Source organism: Ovis aries, chromosome 13, assembly GCF_016772045.2.
Source record: "Ovis aries strain OAR_USU_Benz2616 breed Rambouillet chromosome 13, ARS-UI_Ramb_v3.0, whole genome shotgun sequence".
In the NCBI taxonomy this organism is placed as follows: domain Eukaryota; kingdom Metazoa; phylum Chordata; class Mammalia; order Artiodactyla; family Bovidae; genus Ovis; species Ovis aries.
In genome coordinates, this window is record NC_056066.1 from 33,663,355 (window position 1) to 33,680,391 (window position 17,037).

Genomic DNA, 17,037 nt, shown 5'->3' on the forward strand with positions numbered 1-17,037 from the left:
TATGGACTGGCCTAGTAATGGAATGACTCACAGAAACATGGTTCCCGTCGGAAAATGTTTTGGGTTTCAAAAATTTCGTTTAACTTGCAAATTTTTTTTCACTGTTTGGGAACTACTTGCATAGGCACATACCTAGTGCTGTTTGTTATTTGTGCTCCAGTGTGCTTTCTCTGGTATTTATCTGTATGGCTACAGTGTTTACTTTATACCCTCTGATAGGAATCAAAAGTATCATTCCACAGATCAAGGAACAGCTTTAGAAAATTTATGGAAATAAAAATAGAAATCTTATTACAAATTGTTTGGTTTTTGGAGTTTGTCCCTTAAAGTTAAGGATTCCTCTGTAAACTATATTTGTATAGTGTTGTGTATACGACAATATGAAAAATGAAACTGACATGAAAACTGTTACAAACAGTAAGAGAGAGTGGTATGGCTTCTTTATTGAAGTCAGATGGAATGTTGAAGGTAAACAGTACATGGGTAAAATTCCTCCCTTTTAAAAATACTGTAATAACCATGAACTTTAGCTTATCATCATCAAAATTATCATCATTATCTTCATTACTGGCTATTGTTATCACTAGAAATACTAGATTTTTTAAAGCAGAAAAGACATGTTAAGTTCATTCCCTTTATAAATTAGAACTACATGAGCTTCATGTTGTTTAATAAGTGAAACTTTAGGCAGAAACTCCTTCAGATTCCCAAGTCTTCAACTGGCTAAGATAGTAAAGAACCTACCTGCAATGCAGGAGACCCGGCTTCGCTCCCTGGGTTGGGAGGATCCCCTAGAGAAAGGAATGGTCTCTAATAGGCAAAGTTAATTTCATTTATACCCATCTTGTGAAAATCTTTCTATATCAGAATGCTTTCAGCTGGTAAATAACAGGAGACTGAGTTGTAAATGGCTTTAAAAATAAGTAATAATCTCATATAAATAGAACTCTGAAAGAAAGATGGGTTTGTAGTTGGTTCACGTAGCAGCTAACCACTGTCGTTAGGCTCTTGGGATGTTTCTGTCTTTCTGTTCTGCCATCATGGATGAGTTAGCCTTTGTCCTCTAGCTAGCTTGTCCCTTTCTAGTCTTGAGGTGGCAGACAGCTTTAGCTCCAAGATTTACATCTTCGTATCAAAGTATCCAAGACTGTAACAAGAGGTGTCTCTTGTTTTAATTCGGCTGCTATAACAAAATGCTATGTAGTGGATGGCTTAAACTACAGACATTGTATGTCTCACAGTTATGGAGTCTGGGAAGTCCAGGATCAAGGTGCCTGAAGATTTGATTCTTCATGAGCTTGCAGATAGCTCTCTCTTTTCTAGTTTCCTCACATGGTAGAGAGGAGAAACACCTCTCCACCTTGTCTCTTATTTTATGTGGACCATGAAATTACGAGATGCTTACTCCCTGGAAGGAAAGTTATGACCAACCTAGATAGCATATTCAGAAGCAGAGACATTACTTTGTCAACAAAGGTCTGTCTAGTCAAGGCTATGGTTTTTCCAGTGGTCATGTATGGATGTGAGAGTTGGACTGTGAAGAAAGCTGAGCGCTGAAGAATTGATGCTTTTGAACTGTGGTGTTGGAGAAGACTCTTGAGAGTCCCTTGGACTGCAAGGAGATCACACCAGTCCATCCCAAAAGAAATCAGTCCTGAATATTGATTGGAAGGACTGATGCTAAGGCTGAAACTCCAGTGTTTTGGCCACCTGATGTGAGCAGCTGACTCATTGGAGAAGACCTTGATGCTGGGAAAGACTGAAGTTGGGAGGAGAAGGGGATGACAGAGGATGAGATGGTTGGATGGCATCACCGACTTGATGGACATGAGTTTGAGTAGGCTCTGGGAGTTGGTGATGGCCAGGGAAGCCTGGTGTGCTCCTGTCCTTGGAGTCACAAAGAGTTGGACACAACTGAGAGACTGAACTGAACTGAACCTCTCTGGGGACATTTGATATGGATTTTACTAACTACCACCTTCTTTCTGAGTTTCAGAACTCAAATTCAGACCTGCAGTTCTTATGCCTCCTGTGTTCTCTTTCTCTTTTTTTTTTTAATTTTTATTTTTGCTTTATTTTACTTTACAATATTGTATTGGTTTTGCCATACATTGACATGAATCCACTACAGGTGTACATGTGATCCCAAACATGAACCCCCCTCCCACCTCCCTCTCCACAACATCCCTCTGGGTCATCCCCGTGCACCAGCCCCAAGCATGCTGTATCCTGCATCGGACATAGTCTGGTGATTCGATTCTTACATGATAGTATACATGTTTCAATGCCATTCTCCCAAATCATCCCCCTCTCCCTCTCCCTCTGAGTCCAAAAGTCCACTATACACATCTTAGTCTTTTTTGCTGTCTTGCATACAGGGTCATCATTGCCATCTTTCTAAATTCCATATATATGTGTTAGTATACTGTATTGGTGTTTTTCTTTCTGGCTTACTTCACTCTGTATAATCAGCTCCAGTTTCATCCATCTCATCAGAACTGATTCAAATGTATTCTTTTTAATGGCTGAGTAATACTCCATTGTGTATATGTACACAATGGAGTACATTTTCTCTTTTTAAAGTTGATGAATGGCAGTGTTCTTTTTCTCAAGTAGGAAACGTGAAACTCTTTGTAATTCTTTATTCTTCCTTACCCCCATCTACAGTCAGTTCATGTTCCACACTCTAAATATCCCTAGAGCGCATCCTTTTGTCTCTGTTGTCTCTGCTTTAGTTTGAGCCATTTCTTTTCACCCGTGTTGCTATCATGCTCTCCAAAAATGTTTGTCTAGCTCCAGTCTCAGACTTTCTTGTATTTATACTTCATACTTTTGCACAGTGAGTTTTTTTAAAAAGATGCAAGCCTAATCACATTATTCCTGAGCTCAAAATTCTTTGGCCTCCCACACCTTCTAGATAAAATCCAGATTCCCTCCCATGCAAGCAAAGGGCTTCAAAACTGGGTCTCTGCCTGCCTGTCTAGTGTTTGCTTCTCTTCCTTTTCCACTCTTCCTGGGCTTTAGGACTGAACTGCCTTGATTCTGAGTTCTCTTGGGCTTTTGGACCTTTGCCTGAAACACTTCTTTTTCTCCCTTTAGTGCTTATCTTCCAGGACTTAGCTCAGGGTTACCTTTCCTATTGCTCCACTTTCCTGGTCCCTTTTCTGTCCCTGGAAATTAGATGCTCCTTTTCTGTACAGCCATGAGGTATGTAAATTGTACTCATTTAGCTGTTAAACACACTACTTAGTTCTGGAGGTTTATTTGGTGCTTGTCCTCCTCTAGACTATGATTTCTTTAAGGACAAAGATTGTACTTTTCTTGTTTCTTAATATAGCTTCTAACATCATAATTAATCAATGTTTGTTGAGTGATTGAATGTTAAAGACTATTTTCAGTGATAAAAGCTGGTCATAAAACCCAGTCTGGAAAAGTTAGGACCCACTCTGGGGAACGCTTTGGAGGGTGACAAAAACACTGTAGACTTTACATCTAGTTGGATTTGTTCACAGTTCTGGAGGAATTGGTATTTCTTGAAGTCTGTGACAGAGTGAGCATGGGAGTTGGTTATATATTATAGCAGTCACTTCAGTGATGTTGGCATTTTCATTTCCTTTATAACTTGTGTGAAATCTGGAAATAAAATTGCTCTTAAGAGATCTTTAGCATATATAGAACTCTGTCCAGTAAGACAGAAACATGTGATTGCAAACTTTCCTCATATACCTATGTCTATATCTGTGTTTATTTATATAGACATATTTGTTTCTTTCCTTGTTCTTTGAGAAGTTTATGCAAACTTAAATTGTGGTTGTCACAAGCTGCCATCTTTGTGATAGATAAATTTTATTTCTAAGTTTTAGATGACACCACCCTTATGGCAGAAAGTGAAGAATAACTAAAGAGCCTTTTGATGAAAGTGAAAGAGGAAAGTGAAAAAGTTGGCTTAAAGCTCAACATTCAGAAAATTAAGATCATGGCATCTGGTCCCATCTCTTCATGGGAAATAGATGGGGAAACAGTGGGAACAGTGGCTGACTTTATTTTTTTGTGCTCCAAAATCACTGCAGATGGTGATTGCAGCAATGAAATTAAAAGACACTTCCTCCTTGGAAGGAAAGTTATGACCAACCTAGACAGCATATTACAAAGCAGAGACATTACTTTGCCAACAAAGGTCCATCTAGTCAAGGCTATGGTTTTTCCAGTAGTCATGTATGGATGTGAGAGTTGGACTATAAACAAAGCTGAGTGCCGAAGAATTGATGCTTTTGAACTGTGGTGTTGGAGAAGACTCTTGAGAGTTCCTTGGACTGCAAGGAGATCCAATCAGTCCATTCTAAAAGAGATCAGTCCTGGGTGTTCATTGGAAGGCCTGATGATGAAGCTGAAACTCCAATACTTTGGCCACCTGATGCGAAGAGCCAAGTCATTTGAAAAGATCCTGATGCTGGGAAAGATTGAGGGCAGGAGGAGAAGGGGACAACAGAGGATGAGATGGTTGAATGGCATCACCGACTCAATGGACATGGGTTTGGGTAGACTCCGGGAGTTGGTGATGGACAGGGAGGCTTGGCTTGCTCCAGTTCACGGGGTCACAAAAAGTCGGACATGACTGAGCAACTGAAGTGAACTGAAGTTTTAGAAACTGAATATTTAATTGACCATAAATGTATTATGGTTTTCATTTGTATTTCCCTAGTGACAAATGGAGAAGGAAATGGCAACCCACTCCAGTGTTCTTGCCTGGAGAATCCCAGGGATAGGGGAGCCTGGTGGGCTGCCATCTGTAGGGTCGCACAGAGTCGGACACGACTGAAGCGACTTAGCAGCAGCAGCAGTGACAGATGACATTGAGCATCTTCTCATGTGTTTGTTAGCCATTTGTAAATCTTCTTTGGAGAAGGGCCTATTCCCATCCTCTGCTAAGTTAAAAATTTTAAATTATGAAAATAATTTTGATTATATAATTGTTTACCTTTTTATTAAAGATTTACAAGTTCGTTATAACTGATACAAGTCCCTCTTCAGATATGTGATATATGAATATTTACTCCTTTCTGTGTTTTTCTCCCCACTTTCTTTATAGTATCATTTGCAGCACAAAAGTTTTAAATTTAGATGTGTCCCAATTAATCTATTTTCTCTTTTGTCACTTGCACTTATGGTATCATATTTAACAAACCATTGCCTAATCCAAGAACATAAAGAATTACTGCTCTTTTGTCTTCTCAGAGTTTTGTAGTTTTAGCACTTAATTTGAAGTCTCAGATTCATTTCTAATTAATTTTTATGCAAGAAAATGTCCAACATTGTTATTATTTTTTGCATGTGGATATTCAGTCGTCCCTACACCATTTGTTGAAGAGGCTGTACTTTGCCGTTATTTTGGATGGCACAGTTTGTCAAAGTGAAGTGAAGTCGCTCAGTCGTGTCCAACTTTTTGCGACCCCGTGGACTATAGCCCACCAGGCTCCTCTGTCCATGGGGTTCTCCAGGCAAGAATACTGGAGTGGGTTGTCATTTCCTTCTCCAGGGGATCTTCCCGACCCAGGGATCGAACCCAGGTCTCCCGCCGTTGCAGGCAGACGCTTTAACCTCTGAGCCACCAGGGAAGCCCACAGTTTGTCAAAATAGATTATATCCCAATTTCAAAACTTACTATATAGCTGCAGTGATCAGTACAGTACGGTACTGACACAAGGCAAGTATGTAAAACAATGGAAGAGAATTAAAAAAGAAAAGAATTCTTCCATTGTTTTACATACTTGTCTTTGTGTCAGTACCGTACTGTATTGATCACTGCAGCTATATAGTAAGTTTTGAAATTGGGATATGTGAATCTTCCAACTCTGTTCTTTTTCTAAGCTTGTTTGGCTATTCTGAGTTCTTTGCATATCTGAATTAATTTTAGGATCAATTTTTTCTTAAATAGCTGCAGAAAAAGGCAGCTTGAATCATAGTAGTAATTGTGCTGAATATGTAAATGAATCGGGAGTATTGACATCCAAACGATATTAATTCTTAATAACCCATGAATATAGCATGTTTTATCTATAATTTCTTCCAAAAATGTTTTGTAGTTTCCAGTGAGCGAGTCTTATAGTATCTTTGTTAAATATATGCCTTCTGAGTACTTTATTCTTTTTGATGTGATTGTAAATGCTTAATTTCATTTGTTCACTTTTGATTTGGTCATTGCTGTTGTATGCCAATGGATTGAATTTTATTTTATTCTTGGATTCTGCAACCTTGCTGAACCTGGTGACTTGTGTTTAATTTTTTTTAGTAGATTCCTTAGAATTTTCTACAAAATCATATCTCTGAATTGTTGTTGTTTAGTTGCTCATTTGTGTCTGACTCTTTGCGACCCAATGGACTGCAGCACACCAGGCTTCCCTGTCCTTCACCAACTCCTGGAGCTTGCTCAAACTCATGTCCATTGATTCAGTGATGCCATCCAGCCATCTCATCCTCTGTTGTCCCCTTCTTCTCCCACCTTCAGTCTTTCCCAGCATCAGGGTCTTTTCCAGTGAGTCAGTTCTTCGCATCAGGTGGCCAAAGTATTAGAATTTCAGATTCAGCATTAGTCCTTCCAATGAATATTCAGGACTGATTTCCTGTAGGATTGAATGGTTTGATCTCCTTGCAGTCCAGGGGACTCTCAAGAGTCTTCTCCAACACTGCAGTTCAAAAGCATCAATTCTTTGGCACTCAGCTTTCTTTATAGTCCAACTCTCACAACTGTATATGACCACTGGAAAAACCATAGCTTTGACTAGATGGACCTTTTTCAGCAAAGTAATGTCTCTGTTTTTTAGGTTTTCTAGGTTGCTGTCTAGGTTGGTCATACCTTTTCTTCCAAGGAGCAAGCAAGCGTCTTTTAATTTTATGGCTTCAGTCACCATCCGCAGTGATTTTGGAGCCCAAGAAAATAAAGTCTCTCACTGTTTCCATTGTCACCCTATCTATTTGTCATGAAGAGATGGGACTGGATGCCATGATCTTAGTTTTTTGAATGTTGAGTTTTAAGCCAGCTTTTTCTATGAATAGAGATAGTTATACTTATTCCTTTCCAACTCTGGGTGCTGAGGTTTTTTTTTTTTTTTCTTACCTAATTGCATTGCTTAGAAAGTGAAAGTGAAGTCACTCAGTCGTGTCGACTCTTTGCAACCCCGTGGACTGTAGCCCACCAGGCTCCTCCGTCCATGGGATTGAGGCAAGAATACTGTAGTGGGTTGCCATTTCCTTCTCCAGGGGATCTTCCCAACCCAGGGTCTCCTGCATTGCAGGCAGATGCTTTAACCCCGCTGAGCTACCTTAGAACCTGCAGTGAAATGTTGAGTAGAAATGGTAAGATATAGGACTTTCTTTTCTTATTCCTAATTTTAGGAGGGATACATTCAGTGTTTTTTTATTCCTGATTTGTTGAATGCTTTTTATGACAAGAGGATATTGGATTTTGGGAAATACCCTTTTTGTCGATATGATCATGTGGTTTTTATTTTTTATTTGTATGGTTGATAGAGTGATTTTTTTGTGTGTTGAACTAACCTTGCATTCTTAAGGTAAATCCCACTTGGTTGTCTTCTATAATACTTCTGTATATTGCTCGATTTTAGTTTGCTAATATTTTGTTGAAGATTTTTGCCTCTGCAGCCATAAAGAATATTGGTAGTTATTGCATGATATCTTTTTCTAGTTTTTGGTATCAGAGTACTGCTGGCCTCATAGAAGTATTATCTTCTTTTTTAGGGAGGGGGGAGAATTTGTCAATGATTGGTATTAATTCTCATTTAAATGTTTGTCAGAATTCACCTGTGAAGCCTTCTGAGTTAGAAGTGTTTTTAATCACCAATTCAGTCTCTTTACTTGTTTCAAGTTTATTCAGAGATTCAGGTTTTAGTTTTTCTAGGAATTTGTTCTTTCCTTCTGAATTATCCAATTTGTTGGTTTACAGTTGTTCATAGTATTCCTATGCAATACGTTTTATTTCTGTATGGCTAATAGTAATGTCTTTTTGTTCATTTCTGATTCTGGTAATGTGTGTGTTCTGCCTTTTTTTTCTTGGTCACTATAACTAAATGTGGGAGACCCAGGTTTGATCTCTGGGTTGTGAAGATCCCCTGGAGAAGGGGATGGCTTCCCACTCTAGTATTCTTGCCTGGAGAATTCCATGGATAGAGGATCCTGGTGGGCTATAGTCCATGGGATCACAAAGAGACAGAAATCACTGAGCAACTAACTCTTTCATAACTGAAAGGGTGTTAATTTGGGGGATCTTTTCAAAGAAACAACTTTCATTTTTATTGATTTTCTATCTTTTTTCTAGTCTCTATTTCATCTATTGGCACTTTAATCTATATTATATCCTTCCTTCTGCTTGCTTAGGTTTAGATTTTTTTTTCTTGACTCTTAAGATGGAAGATAGGCTATTGATTTAAGATCATCTTTTCTAATATCGGCATTTACAGCTATAAAATTTCTCTAAGCATTACTTTCTTTATACCCCATGAATTTTGGTATGTTGTATTTAGCTTTCATTTGTCTCAGGGTATTTTCTAATTTCCTTTATGATTTCTTCTTTGTTTCACTGATTATTTACCAGTATATTGTTTTATTTCCATGTATTTGTGAATTTCCAGAATTTCCTTCTGTTACTGATTTCTGATATGCATTCTATTGTGGTCATAGAACATTCTTGACATGATTTTAATCACTTTAAATTATGAGGGCTGTTCATGGTCTAGAGTATGGTCTGTTTTAGAGAATGTTTAGTGGACACTTGAGAGGAATGTATATTGTGTTGTTGGGTGAAGTGTACAGAGATCTGGCAGGTCTAGTTGGCTTATAGTTTTATTCCAATCTTCTATTTCTCTATTGATTTTCTTCCTGGTTGTTCTATCTAATATTGAAATGGGATAAAGAAATCTCTCATTATAATTTTTGAATTGTTTATTTATTCTTTCAATTCTTTTTCATTGTTATTGTGGTTTTAAAGTCTGTTTTGTCTGATTCTCTTACTGTTGCTGTTTGCATAGTGTGTCACTATGTATCTTTTTACTTTCATCAAACCTAAAATGTGTCTCCTATAAACAACATATGGTACAGTTTTTAAAAATGCAATGAGATAATCTCGAACTTTTGGTTGGATTGTTTAACCTGTTCACATTTAACATTATTGATATAGTTTGATTTAAACCTGCCATTTTGCTTTTTGTTTTCCATAGGTCTTATGCCTTTCTTTGTTCTTTTTTTAAAATAAGCAAATCTCTTCCAGTGTGGTATCTTAGCTCCTTTAATAATTTTAAAATTAAACATTTTGAATTATTTCATTAGTGTTTGCTCTAGGACTTTCTATACAGATCTTAAAAGAATCTACTTCTGATGTTTACCTAGTTTCAGCAAAATAAACTTCAGTATAGCTCTGTTTCTTTCCCCCCCTTTTTGCTACTCTTGTTATTCATATTATGTCTGTGTATTGTAGAAACCCAACAATATATTGTTATAATGTTTACTTTATGTAACTCTTAAAAAAAAAACAAGTCTTTTAAAGCAGCTAAGAGAAGTAAGGAGAGTAGGTACATATTTATGGAGTTACAATAATTTTTCTATTTTTCATTTGCTTCATATGTTCTGTGGACTTAAGTTACCATCTGGTGTTATTTCCTTCTCGAATGTAGCTTTGCTCTCATCTCTGCTTCTTTTTTTTTTTTAATCAGCTATATAAAACTTTTTATTAGCCCAACAATGCAACTGTATGCTTATTGTTTTATTGAGTTGCTCTTTAAATCAGTTAAGAGAAGGGAAGGAAATATATAGTTATAGGTTTTACATAATTACCTTTATTGGCAGTCTTGTTTTTTGTGTGGATTCAGATTACCATTTGGTGTCATTTGCTTTCAGCCTGAAGAATTCTCCTGTATTTCTTGTAAAGTAGATCTTCTAGCAACACATTCTCTCAGTTTTTGTTTTTCTGGGAGTGTGTTGATTTCACCTTCATGGGCGAGAGATAGTTTTGTTAGACATAAGATCTCAATTCACAGTTTTTTATCTTTAGCGCTTTGAATATTCAGTCATCCTACCTCCTAGTTTCTTCTGCTTCTGATGATAAGTCAGTCAGCTGTTAGTCTTGTTGGTATTCCTTTTATGTGATGAGTCATTTTTCTCTTGCTAATTTCAAGATTTTTTCTTTTTTCTTAACACTTTGATTATATTTTGTCTGAGTGTATATCTCTTTATATTTATCTGGTTTGGAGTTTGTTGAACTTCTTAATGTATAGATTACTAATGTTTTCATCAAATTTGGGAAGATTTCAGCCTTTATTTAAATCTTTTTTTCTGCCCCTTTCTCTTTTTCTGTGGTGGTCTGTTCACTCTTTTCATTTTTTTCTCCCCATCCTTTAAATTGTACAGTATCTATTGACTCATGTATGCTGTTGAGTTCCTATAGTGAATTTTCCACTTCAAGTATTGTACTTCTTCAGTTATTGTACAATTTCAGATTTTCTGTTTGGCTCTTTTTTTTTTTTTTATCATTTCTATATCTTTATTGATATTCATTGTACTTTCTTTTAATTTCTTTTTACATGATTTCCTTTAGTTCTGTGTGAAAGTGAAAGTTGCTCAGTGGTGTCCAGCTCTTTGCGACCCCATGGACTATATAGTCCATGAAATTTTCTAGGACAGAATACTGGGATGGGTAGCCTTTCCCTTCTCCAGGGGATCTTTCCAACCCAGGGATTGAACTCAGGTCTCCTGCATTGCAGGCAGATTCTCTACCAGCTGAGCCACAAGGGAAGCCCAAGAGCACTGGAGTGGGTAGCTTATCCCTTTTCCAGCACATCTTCCCAACCCAGGAATCGAATGGTGTCTCCTGCATTGCAGGCGGATTCTTTACCAACTGAGTTATCAGGGAAGCCCAACTTATTTATAATAGCTGATTAGAAGTCTGTATCTGTTCAGTCTAACATCTACCCCCTTTAAAATCAATTTATATTGCCTGTCTTTTTTCCTGCAAATGGGTTTTCTGTTTCTTTGCACATTTTGCCATATTTGTTGAAAACTGGAAAATTTAAATAACACATAGCAACTCTGTGGACTTATCACCCTGGAGCTGGGGGTTAATGTTGTTTGCTTAGTTATTTATGTATTTTTTACTGACTTGGCTAAACTGACAGTGTGAAAGTATTTCCCTCAGTGGACAGCATTGGATGCCTGTTCTCAAATTTGTTTTCTTGTTTTTTCTTTAACTTCACTACTTAAGGGTCACCCCTTGGTTAATATAAACCACTTGTTGTTTTAAAGCTGTGCTTATACCCTCCTAGCCAGTTAGACTTTTACTCATTACATTAGATATGTGTGTTGCGAATGCTATCCTAGTTGAAAGAATTTAGGTATTACAGTTTATAAAGGAAAGGCAGGACAAATTCTTGAAGTTTTTCTTTGATTTAATGGTTTTTAAGATAATTAATTGGTTCTCTATCATTTCTTGAAAGTGATCAATTTTTTAGAAAAATCATGAATTCTTAGAGTTAAACATATTTGATGAGTTTGGATCCATCTCAATTATTGTCATTAATGAAGCTCAAATTATTCCATCTTTGGCCAGTGGGAGCCTTTTGAAATTGGCTCCTGAGTCCCAGAATTAGCCATCAGTGATGCTAGTTTGGTCTTTGTAGGCCTTTTTGGTCATCAGAGCTCAGAAATATATGCACATATTTAAGATACAGTAAAATACCTCACATGTTCATATTGATGCTTCCAATTAAAACTCTAGACTACAGTGCAATTGAATCTTCCTTTTACATCTCCTTTTGTCTATGCCAAGAATCCTGGTTTTGAAAGACTCAAGTGATTATAGAATTAGAAAATCCCATAATCACTCATTTTTATCCCATATTACACATGCAGCAATCTCAGAATGACAACAGTAATACTACTGAAAACATTAAAAAACATATTTTTTATGTTCTATCGCCATCTTTATAGCACTTAGGACTGACAATGTCTTCTGAGACATTATTTGTTTAGCAAAATGAAATGTTTGCCAAGTAGCACTTTAGAACACTTTTCTCTTTCTCAGACTTCCTGTTAGAACGGTGATAAAAAAAAGAGGAGGAAGACATAACCTTGTTCCTTAAAACCTGGGTTGTTGGGTTATCTGGTATCATTCTGGTATAGAAAGATGTGGCCCTAAAATCTGAGGTTTTACTCTTCTTTAAAGGTACTGTTAGTGATTTGACTGCATGCTTCCTGAGATGAAACTGGTTCATTTTCTACTTTTATCAGGGAGCAGCTTCCATGGGGTGGAGGTGCTTGATACTTCTAATGGTCTCTTACCTAGTGTATTTGGTTGTGCAGAGAAATGCAAGTAGCAGGAGATACAGCTATCTATGCTATCATAGCTTTTGTAAGTGCATGATAGATAGATGATAGGTAGATAGACTGATAGACAGATGATAGATAGGTAGATAGATACACAACAGAAAGAAAGAGAGAAAGAACGAAAGGGCTTCCCTGGTGGTTGAGTGGTTAAGAATTCACTGCCAACGCAGGTAACGCAGGCTCGATCACTGGTCCAGGAAGAGGCCACATGCCACAACTAGAGTTTGCATGCTGGCACTGAAGGACCTCGCATTCTGCATCTAAGACCCAGCACAGCCAAACAAAGAAATACAAAGAAAGAAAGATGGATAGGGAGAAAGAGATTTTATGTTAAGGAACTGGCTCACATGATTGTGGGAGCTAGCAAGTGTGATACTGTAGAGTAGGCCAACAGGCAGAAATTTTAGGTAAAAGTTGATGATGTGACCTTGAGTCAAAATTTGCAGGGCAGTTCAGCAGACTGGAAACTCAGGCAAGGTTTCTTTGTTGGTCTTGAGACAGAATTAATTGCTTCTTCCTTGGGAAAGTTCAGTCTTTGCTATTAAGGCCTTAAACTGTTTGGATGAGGTCCCCCACGTTATGGAGAATAATCTGTTTGAAGTTAGCTGATTGGAATTGTTAATCACATCCACAAGGACCTTCACTGCAACATGTAGACTAGTGTTAGATCAAACTAGCCAAGTTGACACATCAAGTTAACCACCGCAGTTGGGTTGACCGTTTATTACCCAAACTGAAGATTCTTTTTGAAAATAAGTACTAAAAGATAATGAAATAATATGATTTTATTTGATTGACAGTATTTTTATTTGAGTCCATTTAGAAGTTACTTTAAAGTAAATTTATTTCTGAAAAATATTAACATATTTCCATGTTAATATAAAAAACCCAAATCATCAAGACAAATATCAAAGCAAAACAAAACTGTTTCATGTTGAATTTTTTCAACTTTAAAAAGAACATAAATGGAATTCTCAGTATAAGTACATATACATTATTTAGTTTCTTCATCGTAATTTGTTTGTAGTACTGGGTCTCTGTATTTTTCTGAAAGAAATGTAGTTTTGAAACATGGTTGTATTATTTTTGTTTCCTAAAATTGTAGTCTTCACAGTTTCATTTTTGATTACTAAACTTGAAATTGTTTATTTTTTTCAATAGTTATTACTTGCTGTAAATCATAAATTTTTAAATTTGAGAGTATAACATCTGTGTAGGTACTAAGGTACCTGGTAAGTTTAAAGCAAATTTTACTTAATTGAGGTCATTGTAAATTTTTATTTTTTTAATAGTTTAACATGAAAATATTCTAGCCCAAATATTTTCATAGGCATGGTCTTTTTTTACTCTATTTAGAGTACCTTTATTCAACGAAATGTTTACAAGAGAAAACTTGTCAGATAAGTTTATCTATTTAGAAATCTTTTCTGAACATTTTACCAAATTTAGATGCTGCTGTTAATAGATTATCAGCATTTGAAATCCGTTTTATCCTGGTACAAAATATGATGTTGAATAAAAACTACTCCAGTGTGGCAGTACATACTTTCTCTTTTTGCTGTCAGTTCAGTTGCTTAGTCAAGCCCAATTCTTTGTAGCCCCATGGAATACAGCACGCCAGGTTTCCCTGTCCATCGCCAACTCCCAGATTTTGCTATATATCTTAGAAATCCTTAAGGTTTTTAAGACTCAGTAAAATCATCAATAGCGTGGAATTTTTTTCAATTGAGCACTTTAAATTCTGGCTTCATAATAAACATATGGACAAGAGGGAAAGGGGGGGTGGAGTGAATTGCGAAATCAGGATTGACGTCTATATACACTACTATGTGTAAAATAACTGACGAGAACCTGCTGTACAGCACAGGGAGCTCCACTCAGTGCTCTGTGGTGACCTGAATGGGAAGGAAATCCAAAAGAGAGGGGATATATGTACATGTGTGGCTGGTTTACTTTGCTGTACAGTAGAAACTAACAATACAGAAAAGCATCTATACTCCAATAAAAATGTTAAAAATAAATGTTGGCTTTATTTTGTTCAGTTAGTTGGAAATCTTCAATTCAGATTTAATCTACACAGAGAACCAGGGCTTTTTACTTAGATATGTTTATATTTTGTACCAGGATAAAATGGAAAAACCCTAGACTTGACTAGATGGACCTTTGTTGGCAAAGTAATGTCTCTGCTTTTAAATATGCTAAGTTGGTCATAACTTTCCTTCCAAGGAGTAAGCGTCTTTTAATTTCATGGCTGCAGTCACCATCTGCAGTGATTTTGGAGCTCCCCAAAATAAAGTCAGCCATTGTTTCCACTGTTTCCCCATCTATTTTCCATGAAGTGATGGGACCAGATGCCATGATCGTAGTTTTCTGAATGTTGAGCTTTAAGCCAACTTTTTCACTCTCCTCTTTCATCAGAGGCGTTTTAGTTCCTCTTCACTTTCTGCCATAACGATGGTGTCATCTGCCTATTTGAGGTTATTGATATTTCTCCTGGCAATCTTGATTCCAGCTTGTGCTTCTTCCAGCCCAGCATTTCTCATGATGTACTCTGCATAGAAGTTAAATAAGCAGGGTGACAATATACAGCCTTGACATACTCCTTTTCCTATTTGGAACCAGTCTGTTGTTCCATGTCCAGTTCTAACTGTTGGTTCCTGACTTGCATATAGGTTTCTTAAGAGGCAGGTCAGGTGGTCTGGTATGCCCATCTCTTTCAGAATTTTCCACAGTTTCTTGTGATCCACATAGTCAAAGCCTTTGGCATAGTCAGTAAAGCAGATCTTTTTCTGGAACTCTCTTGCTTTTTTGATGATCCAGCAGATGTTGGCAATTTGATCTCTGGTTCCTCTGCCTTTTCTAAAACCAGCTTGAGCATCAGGAAGTTCACGGTTCACGTATTGCTGAAGCCTGGCTTGGAGAATTTTGAGCATTACTTTACTAGCATGTGAGATCAGTGCAATTGTGTGGTAGTTTGAGCATTCTTTGGCATTGCTTTTCTTTGAGATTGGAGTGAAAACTGACCTTTTCCAGTCCTGTGGCCACGGCTGAGTTTTCCAAATTTGCTGGCATATTGAGTGCAGCACTTTCACAGCATCATCATTTTAGGATTTAAAATAGCTCAACTGGAATTCCATCACCTCCACTAGCTCTGCTCATAGTGATGCTTTCTAAGGCCCACTTGACTTCACATTCCAGGATGTCTGGCTCTAGGTGAGTGATCACACCGTCATGATTATCTAAGGCCCACTTGACTTCACATTCCAGAATATCTGTCTCTAGGTGAGTGATCACACCATTGCGATTATCTGGGTCATGAAGATCTTTTTTGTACAGTTCTTCTGTGTATTCTTGCCACCTCTTCTTAACATCTTCTGCTTCTATTAGGTCCAGACCATTTCTGTCCTTTATTGAGCCCATCTTTGCATGAAATGTTCCCTTGGTATCTTTAATTTTCTTGATGAGATCACTAGTCTTTCCCATTCTGTTGTTTTCCTCTATTTCTTTGCATTGATCACCGAGGAAGGCTTTCTTACCTCTCTTTGGTGGTGTTGGAGAAGACTCTTGAGAGTCCCTTGGACTCTAAAGGAGATCCAACCAGTCCATTCTAAAGGAGATCAGTCCTGGGTGTTCATTGGAAGGACTGGTGCTAAAGCTGAAACTCCAGTACTTTGGCCACCTCATGCGAAGAGTTGACTCATTGGAAAAGACTTTAATGCTGGGAGGGATTGGGGGCAGGAGGAGAAGGGGATGACAGAGGATGAGATGGCTGGATGGCATCACCGACTCGATGGACATGAGTTTGAGTAAACTCTGAGAGATGGTGATGGACAGGGAGGCCTGGCGTGCTGCGATTCATGGGGTCGCAAAGAGTCAGACACAACTGAGCGACTGAACTGAGCTGAATTTAGTGTTCATGATGACTTTGTAGAACTTAATTACTATGACTAATGAGAACTAACTATAGTTTTATCTTTGTTTTTGAACTTCTTAACTGAATTGAAATAGCAGCTATGCAGTGTCAGGTGTACTACATAGTACAGAATAAACTTCCAAAAGCTCTATGTTGATTCCATAAATTGGATGAAAATAGTCAAACCATTTTTGGAATTGACTGATTTATTCTATTTGATGTATTAATATCTCCTCACAACTGATAGAAAGCTGGCATCATTTAACTGTGAATTTCTTCTCTATTAGAGCCAAGAGAGTAATAGTTGTCAATTAACTTTGTAAACAAGATACTTTGTAATCAGAACTGAGCACCATTAATCTCAAGACCAGTCATTTAATCTAAATGAAGAGTTGTGCTTTGTAGATCAATATTTTATATAAAACATTTTTCCATCTGCTTTTCTTAAATTAATACCTTCAAGCTAGTTACAGCTGGGGCAGCAGCATTGACTATTTCTCCCACCTCCACCCAAGACTGAAGGAAGGATTGAGCTGTCCCTCGGCTACTGCTGTCCAAGTGCACTTCCCTTTTCTGCTCAAGGTTCAGATGCTGACTCTGTGAATGAGATGTCAGTTGCAGCCCATCCAATAATGGGTTACTGCTCAGGGTCTTCACATTTAACCACAGGCTAAATTGACAACTAGGCTCAGGGTGCAGGCATCTCATACCGCTCAATGAGATCAGGGCAGAGCCTG

At 37.4% G+C, this 17,037-nt stretch overlaps 1 protein-coding gene across 19 annotated transcripts in view; it reads left to right on the forward strand.

Moving 5' to 3' along the window:
* Positions 1-17,037, forward strand: part of ZNF438 (zinc finger protein 438) — a 192,112-nt gene that overhangs the window by 40,105 nt on the left and 134,970 nt on the right. The gene's annotated exons all lie outside the window — the stretch shown is intronic.